The 7,701-nt window shown below is 39.2% G+C and overlaps 1 long non-coding RNA gene across 3 annotated transcripts; it reads left to right on the top strand.

The window, feature by feature from the left end:
* Positions 1–290: 290 nt before the first annotated feature.
* Positions 291–7,179, top strand: LOC129310070 (uncharacterized). Of its 3 annotated transcripts, XR_008593011.1 has the most exons (5): positions 291–800; positions 1,156–2,475; positions 2,564–3,530; positions 6,689–6,756; positions 6,884–7,179. It is a non-coding gene; the product is annotated as an uncharacterized LOC129310070 (long non-coding RNA). The 3 variants fall into 3 exon arrangements; XR_008593012.1 differs by having other exon boundaries at positions 291–2,475; positions 2,564–3,075; XR_008593010.1 differs by having other exon boundaries at positions 291–2,475.
* The last annotated feature ends 522 nt before the right edge of the window (positions 7,180–7,701 follow it).

The raw sequence follows: 7,701 nt of genomic DNA, 5'->3' as shown, positions 1-7,701 counted from the left end.
CGTGTCTTTTTGTTTATTATGATTTTAAAAAATCAATCAATCAATCAATCAACTTTAATATAATTTTAATTCTTTTCTATTATTGGTTGATTTTATTAAAAAAATATTTTGATTGGTCAACGATATTCAATTTATTTTTTATTTTCACCTTCATGGAGCATTAACTTCACAAGAGTATTAATTTCTAGGGAGTTGCAGGCGCATTTTCAAATTTCCAATTCTAATATAAATTCGAGATTTAGGGGCTATTAACTTCATTCATATCCATCACACTTTCCCACGCCCTTCAATTTCTTTAATCGTTAAGAGTTTCAATTTTTCCATAGATCCCTTACTCGACGTCGCTCGACTCCCTTAGTTCCTCTACTCAGTCACGTCCTTCCTTCCTTCCTTCCTTTCCATGACTCATTGTAATTTCAATTTCTCTATAGATCTCTTTAACCACTTTCACCTGGCTCCCGTATCGTGCTTCAATTCCAGGCAAGCTCTGTCATTTCACTTCTTGACCTTCAGGCACTCTGCTTCATTCTGGTTTGTCAAATCATTATTGTTAATGACCATTCTTTGATTATAACATCAAATCAAAGTTCTTGTTTTCAGGAAGTAGTCTAAATTACCTTTTCTACAATTTTCTGAAGTCAAACCGTCATGTTTTTCATAGCAGACGTGAGGATTAAGTTTCATAAGCTTTCCTCATCTCATTGGTTTTTATCTTTTAACTTCTCTTTTAATGGTTCGGAACCCAAAAACTTTGCCTTCTATCGGTGCTCTGTCGGCGATTTCTTCTGCAGTCTCCCAAGGTGATGTGAAACTTTATTCGACTTCTACTATTCTTCTGTTGCTCTTCCTCTACTTTGTTAGTTCATAGTATATGGTTGGTAGTAGTGAAACCTAACTTTTGAATAATTTGTACTTTCTATTTTATAATTGTGAAACCTACCTTTTAGCACTTGCTTTTAAGGTGAGCAAAGCCAATATATTGATGATAACCAGTTCCTTCTAAACCACCCTGGTGCAGTGCCCATCACCACGGCTCAAGTATATGCTGCTGCTTTTATATGTGCCCATTATTCTCGTAAATCCCTGGATGCATATAAAATAAAGTATGTCGCATTATATTCCATTTAACTAACTAATTATGACTTCTTCATGTAGAAACTTGAAGTCACGCTGGGTGCAAATTCATTTTGATAGATTGATATGATTTCCAGTAATTATAATTATAAATAGCTTGAGAGAATTGCAATCACATACTGCCACGAATGGGCTTGATTTTAAGGGGCTTGACCCTGTAGGGGTCCAGAATCAAATTACTAATGATGGGTTACTAGAGAATGTTGAGTCAACTAAGAAAGTTGAGGCTTACGACTGTTCACGTGAGGAGGACATGCAAGACCAAGTGCCTACCATGCCAACGGTGCTACGTAGAAGCAACCGCTCAAGGAGAATCACGAGGAAGTTGAGAAAGGTTAGGGAGGGATAGGAAAGTTATATAAAGAGGCTGACGATTTGTTAGAGTGTGTTCTTTTTGAGTGATTGATTCTTCTTTGTTATCCCACAAGTTTTCTCCCTTCTGTAATTCTCCTCTCTTTCTTCTGTTTTCTCCTCTCTGTGACTGAACTTCTCATAAATAATACCTTGAGCTGGATGATATTCTATTGTTTTTGTTATTTTAATTGCATGAGATGTGACAGAAGGTGCTTTTGTTGAGAGTTAAATCACTGCCATGGTAGAAAATACATGTTTATGCGAGCTAACCAATGACGTGAAGAATTTAGGTAGTGACCTCCAGAGCATACGGGAATGTGTAGAACGATTGGAGAATGCTAACAATGCTGGGATGGAATGCTTGGAGATAGCTTTTGGAGATTTGGCATGACATCTTTCCCTGCAAAAGGATGCGATGGACGTTCTAGCAGACATATTGCTTATAGCTCCCAACCCGAGAATTGAGAAGATAAAAACGCATCTAGAAGTTTTGAAGTGGATGACGGACAATTTGAATCGTAACAATCCGCTAGGCACTGGTTTTGGCAAAAATTCTTTATCAAATCATAACCAAAATTATGGCGCTCCTCAACACCAGGTAAAAATAGATTTTTCGCATTTTGATGGAACTCACCCAGCTTGATATTTCATGCAGAACAATATTTTTCCCTCTATCAAATGACGGACCCACAACATATTATCATGGCTTCGGTGCATATGGAGGGAGCCGCAATGCCATGGTTCCAAATGATGTTAAAGTCAAATCATATAACTACCTGGGCAAGTCTCACCAGAGCAGTGGAGATACAGTTCAAACTAGCCCAATTTGAACACCCTCATTCACAGTTGTTCAAATTTACCCAGACGGATATGCTGGAGGCATATCATCAGCAATTTATGACCCTGGCCAACTGTATAGAAGGAATTTTAGATGAGGCATTACTGGATTGTTTTGTAGGAGGGCTTAAGCCTGAGCTAAGAAGGGAGGTGATTGCTCAAACTCCTTCTGATTTGTTGCAAGCTATTGGCTTTGTGAGATTGTTTAATGACAAGTTGACCTCAATGCCTTTTTCAGATAAAGGGAAAGCGGTGATGACTGAAAGTAGTGGAATGATGCCGTTGAGCGTAAGATTGCTCACTACAGTGCCTGCTTCATCTCACACCAGTCACATTAATTCAATGCCATCAAAGAACTCATCGATGTTGCCATCAGATGTGAGAAAGGATTATCTTATACGTGTGATGAGAAATTCACATCGACTCACAAGTATGCCAATTGTCAATTCATGTGGTTGCAGATTGATGAAGAGTAAGACGTCCCAAAACTACCTCTTCCACCCTAAAAAGACCCACCAAGGGATGTAACGGCCACATGCCATCATATTTCTTTGTAGGCTTATAACGGAACAGGGGGTAATACTACCATTCATTTTTCCAGTCAAATTAATGGAGCCACGGTGCAAGTTTTGCTTGACGATGGCATTTCTGATAGCTTTGTACATCCACGAATAGTACATCATCTCAACCTACCCGTGGAGCCAGTTCATCTAATACGGGTCTTCGTAGGGAATGGGCAAGTTATGAGGGGTATGGGCCTGGTTCGAGTATTACCTATAACCATTAATGGACATATGATCCACATTTTAGCTTGTGTTAGAGACAACAGGGTTAGATGTTGTAATTGGGTCTTCATGGTTGGCTACATTGGGGCCCCATGTAGCAGATTATAGCAATGCTTCAATTAAATTCTTAGACTAGAGAACTTTGTGACTTTGAATGGACTTTCTCAAGTCCCTTGTACAATGGCCCAATTCCATCAATTCCATCATTTATAAGATGCAGGAGCTGTCAACTCTGTATTTTTTCTTCAACTAAGGTCCTCGATACAAAGACACATGTGGAAGTAGATGAAGTCCCACCTGATCTTGAGGCACTTTTAGCAGAATGTCATTCAATTTTTGATAGCCCACATAGCCTTTCCGGTCCCACCACACGAGTGCGATCATAGAATCATTCTTCAACTTAGGACGGGGCCAGTGAAGGTGAGACCATACTGATACCCCTACAGTCAAAAACTAGAGATAGAGAAAATGGTAGGTGAATTATTACAGCATGGTTTGATTCAGACTAGCATAAGTCCGTTCTCTGCACCTATTATACTGGTTAAAATAAAAAGATGGTTCATGGCAAATGTGTGTTGATTATCGAACCCTGAACGAGGTTATTGTGAAAGACTCATTCCCAATGCCCACAGTGGATGAGTTGCTAGATGAGTTAGGCGGTTCGGTGTATTTTTCCAAATTAGATCTTAGAGCTGGCTGCCACCAAGTAAGAATGCACCCAGAAGACAAGGGGAAAACAGCATTTCAAACGCATCAGGGCCTTGATGAATGGCTTGTTATGCCATTTGGTTTTACAAATGCATCTGCAACTTTTCAAGCTTTAATGAATTATGTGTTTAAATCTTATCTGCAAAAATTTGTGCTAATATTCTTTGATGATATATTGATTTATAATAGGTCATGGTCTCAACACTTAGAGCATGTTGAACTAGTGTTACAAGTAATGCTTCAACACAAATTAAATGCTAAAAGGTCCAAGTGCACTTTTGGCAGAACAAAGGTGGAATATCTAGGGCATATCATGTCTGCTCAAGGAGTAGCCATGGATGACTCTGAGGTAGCAGCAGTGCAGCAATGGCCGATTTCCCAAAATATCCCAACTTTGCAGCTTTTTAGGCCTCATTGGTTACTGTCGACGTTTTATATGACAATATGCACGATTGGCGAGCCCGTTGACCAAACTCTTATGGAAAAATGGTTATCAGTGGTCAGACAAGGCTCAGATAGCCTTCGAACAGCTTAAGCATGCTCTCAGTGAGGCTCCAGTACTTGCTTTCCCCAACTTTTCTCAACCCTTTGTGGTTGAAACAGACTCTTCTGGTTGTGCAATAGGAGATATCCTCAGTTAACATGGGCACCCTATTTCATTTTTCTCCAAACAGATATCCGGTCGCATGTAAGCTCAGTCAACATATGTTATAGAATTTTACGCCATCACATAGGCTGTGGCTAAGTTTTGGTACTACCTTTTGGGCACACTTTCACCATTCAAACTGATCAAGAGAGTTTATAACACTTGGATCGTTAGGTGTTGCAGACCCCCGAACAAAAAGCTTATCTTCCAAAACTGATGGGGTATCACTTTACTATTAAGTATCGACCAAGAAAAAACAAACCTTGCTGTTGATGCACTGTCGCGAGTGACATTTATGGCCTTGCATCAACTGTAGTCAACTTTTTTTGATGTCATAGCTGCGGCTTCTCAGCAGTCAGGGCGCTTGCAATAGCTCTCTGCTGACATTATTAGAGAGCCTGACCGCTTAGTTGGTTTTATGGTTCAGGATGGTATTTTATATTATAACAACGGGGTGGTGATGCCTCTTGAGGATACTGAGTTGTTGCAACAAATCTTGTCTGAATTCCACTCATCTATCATTGGTGGTCACGTAGGCTTTTAGCAGACTTTTCGCCGGATACCTGCTACTCTCTATTGGCCTAATATGCAACGTGATGTTAAGTGTTTTGTACGTCAATGCATGACTTGCCAGTGGGCTAAAATAGCTCAAATTCTACCTGTAGGTCTTTTCTGCCCCTTGCCCATACCCAACCAAATCTAGGACTCCATTAGTATGGATTTTATCACTATTCTGCCTCTAGTACGCTAGTACTCTATTATCATGGCGATCACTGATAGGCTATCCAATACGCACATCTCATTCCATTGCGTGCAAATTATACTAGCTAACAGGTGGCCGAAGCTTTCTTAGTGAATGTTGTTCATTTACATGGGATGCCTAGCTCTATTGTCTCCAATAAAGATAAAGTCTTTACTAGCTCTTTTTGGCGCTCGCTTTATCAAATGCAAGATGTTCAATAGCTTACGAGTTTTGCATACTGCCCAAAACTGATAGTCAGTCAGAAGCTCTAAATAGGTGTGTCGAGATGTATCTCCGTTGTTTTGTGAATGATTGCCTACATCGATGGCTCGATCTCCTTCCTTAGGTAGCTTATAGTTATAATATGTCTTTTCATTCGGCCATTGGAATGATTCCTTTTCAAGTTGTATATGGTCGTGAGCCACCCTCGCCCATCACTGGCTACACCTCTTCTGATACACCACTTGATTTGCATGAGCAACTTCGCAAGCGAGATGTCTTGTTGCATCGTCTCAAACAACATATTCATCATGCTCAGGACCGTATGAAGAAATATGCAGATCATTTTTGATGCGATGATATTTTCTCTGCAAGTGATTGGGTCCTTGTTAAGTTACAGCCATCCCGTCAAAACTCAGTCGCTCTCCGACATCATCAGAAACTAGGTATGCGGTACTTTTGTCCTTTCAAAGTAGTGGAATGTATCGGGTCTGTCACTTACCTTTTGGAGCTCCCATCTCATGCTAAGATTCACCCAGTGTTTCATATTTTGCTCCGTAAGCTTTGCCATAGTGAGCCAGATGGATCCTACATGCCTCTTCCCTTATTGACTATACCAGAAGGGCCTATTATTTATCCTACGGAGATTCTTCAGGTTCATCAGGTTTATCGTGGTTTTGCTTAGGTTACATAGGTGTTTGTCTACTGGGATGGGTCACAAGATAACACATGGGAAGATGCGGCGTCTCTTCTTTCAGGATACCCATCTCTTGACCTTGAAGACAAGGTCAATCTTGTAGGAGAGGCCATTGTCAGGAATGGGCCTGATTATAAGGGGCCTGACCCTGTAGAGGTCCAGAATCATGTTACTGATGATGGACTGCTAAAGAATGTTGAGTCAGCTGAGAATGTTGAGGCTCACGACTGTTCACATGAGGAGGACCTACAAGACCAAGTGCCTACCATGCCAACGGTGTTGCGTAGAAGCAACCGCTCAAGGAGAATCACGTGGAAGCTGAGAGAGGCTAGGGAGGGATTGGGAAGTTATATAAAGAGGCCGAGGATCTGTTAGAGTGTGTGCTTTTTGAGTGATGGATTCTCCTCTGTTATTCTGCAAGTTTTCTCCCTTATGTAATTCTCCTATGTTTCTTCTATTTTCTCCTCTCTGTGACTAAACTTCTCATAAATAATACCTTGAGCTAGTTGATATTCTATTGTTTCTGTTATTTTAATTGCACAAGCCGTGACATTTTGATTTTGCAGATTTTCTTACTCAAGTGAATGAGGACCAATATTAATAATAGGTCTAGAAGCTTCGACTTTTTGTGAAGGTGAAGGTTAAATGGCATGCTTTCAAATTGTGAAATTACAACTTGACTTGCGGACTCTCTTGTGCTTTTTAGTTTAGATGTTGGCTTAGCTTGTCTCTAAATAATGTACTCTCATAATTTTTTGTAGAGAGGATGACATTTAAGGTGATCTCAAGGTTGTGATGAATTGTTTTAATGCCACCAAAGTTTTGTTCCATTTGAATTCTGGTCTTCTGGATTACTTTAAGAAGACTTTGAAGCGCAGGCGACTTATGGTGTATCCAGCAGAGCCGCCTTCGTACACGAGAGCTTGTATTTCCCGTCATTTCAGTTCATTGTTATTTCAGATTAAGATTTTCTATCCAGAATGGTAGTCAACATTTCTCGTTAAATTGTTGATGATGGTGTTTTGTCCTCGTTAATTGAATGTTTTATCCCCGTTAATTGAATAATGACAATTCCTAAGGAGTGGTGCAAGAATTATAATGTCCACCATGCTTATAATATAGGTTAAATATTTAATAACAAAAAATATCCTCTTATATATTTTCCATAACCTTATTATATTCTTATAATTAAAATCAAATTTTCCCCTAAATTCTAACCTGATGACTGAAAGTTTTTAAGATTTTTTTTATTTAGTTCCAATAAGATTTGAAGGACGTCAATTTTATGCGAAAAATAAGATTCAAAGTATCTTGAACTTTAAATGAAAATAATTTTAATTGAATAAAACGTTCATCCCCTTACAAGTTAACAGACGCAAAAATTTAATTTCAATAAATGCCATCTTATTGTATATATTTTCCATAACTCTATTAAAATTAGCAATTTATTCATGCCTCCCCCCCCCTTCTTTCAAACACGATAGTTGGACGTTTCATCATTATTCTGTTTGGAATCTGAATCCTTAATTATCCTTCAATACTTAGTAATTAGTCATTAGTCGTGAGTATTATAATTAAC

The sequence above is a fragment of the Prosopis cineraria genome, unplaced genomic scaffold (assembly GCF_029017545.1).
Source record: "Prosopis cineraria cultivar Desert tree isolate PC_DT_omini unplaced genomic scaffold, ASM2901754v1 PC4, whole genome shotgun sequence".
NCBI classification, from domain to species: domain Eukaryota; kingdom Viridiplantae; phylum Streptophyta; class Magnoliopsida; order Fabales; family Fabaceae; genus Prosopis; species Prosopis cineraria.
Note: the sequence above shows the minus strand (reverse complement) of the source record. Positions and strands in the feature narration are given on the sequence as shown.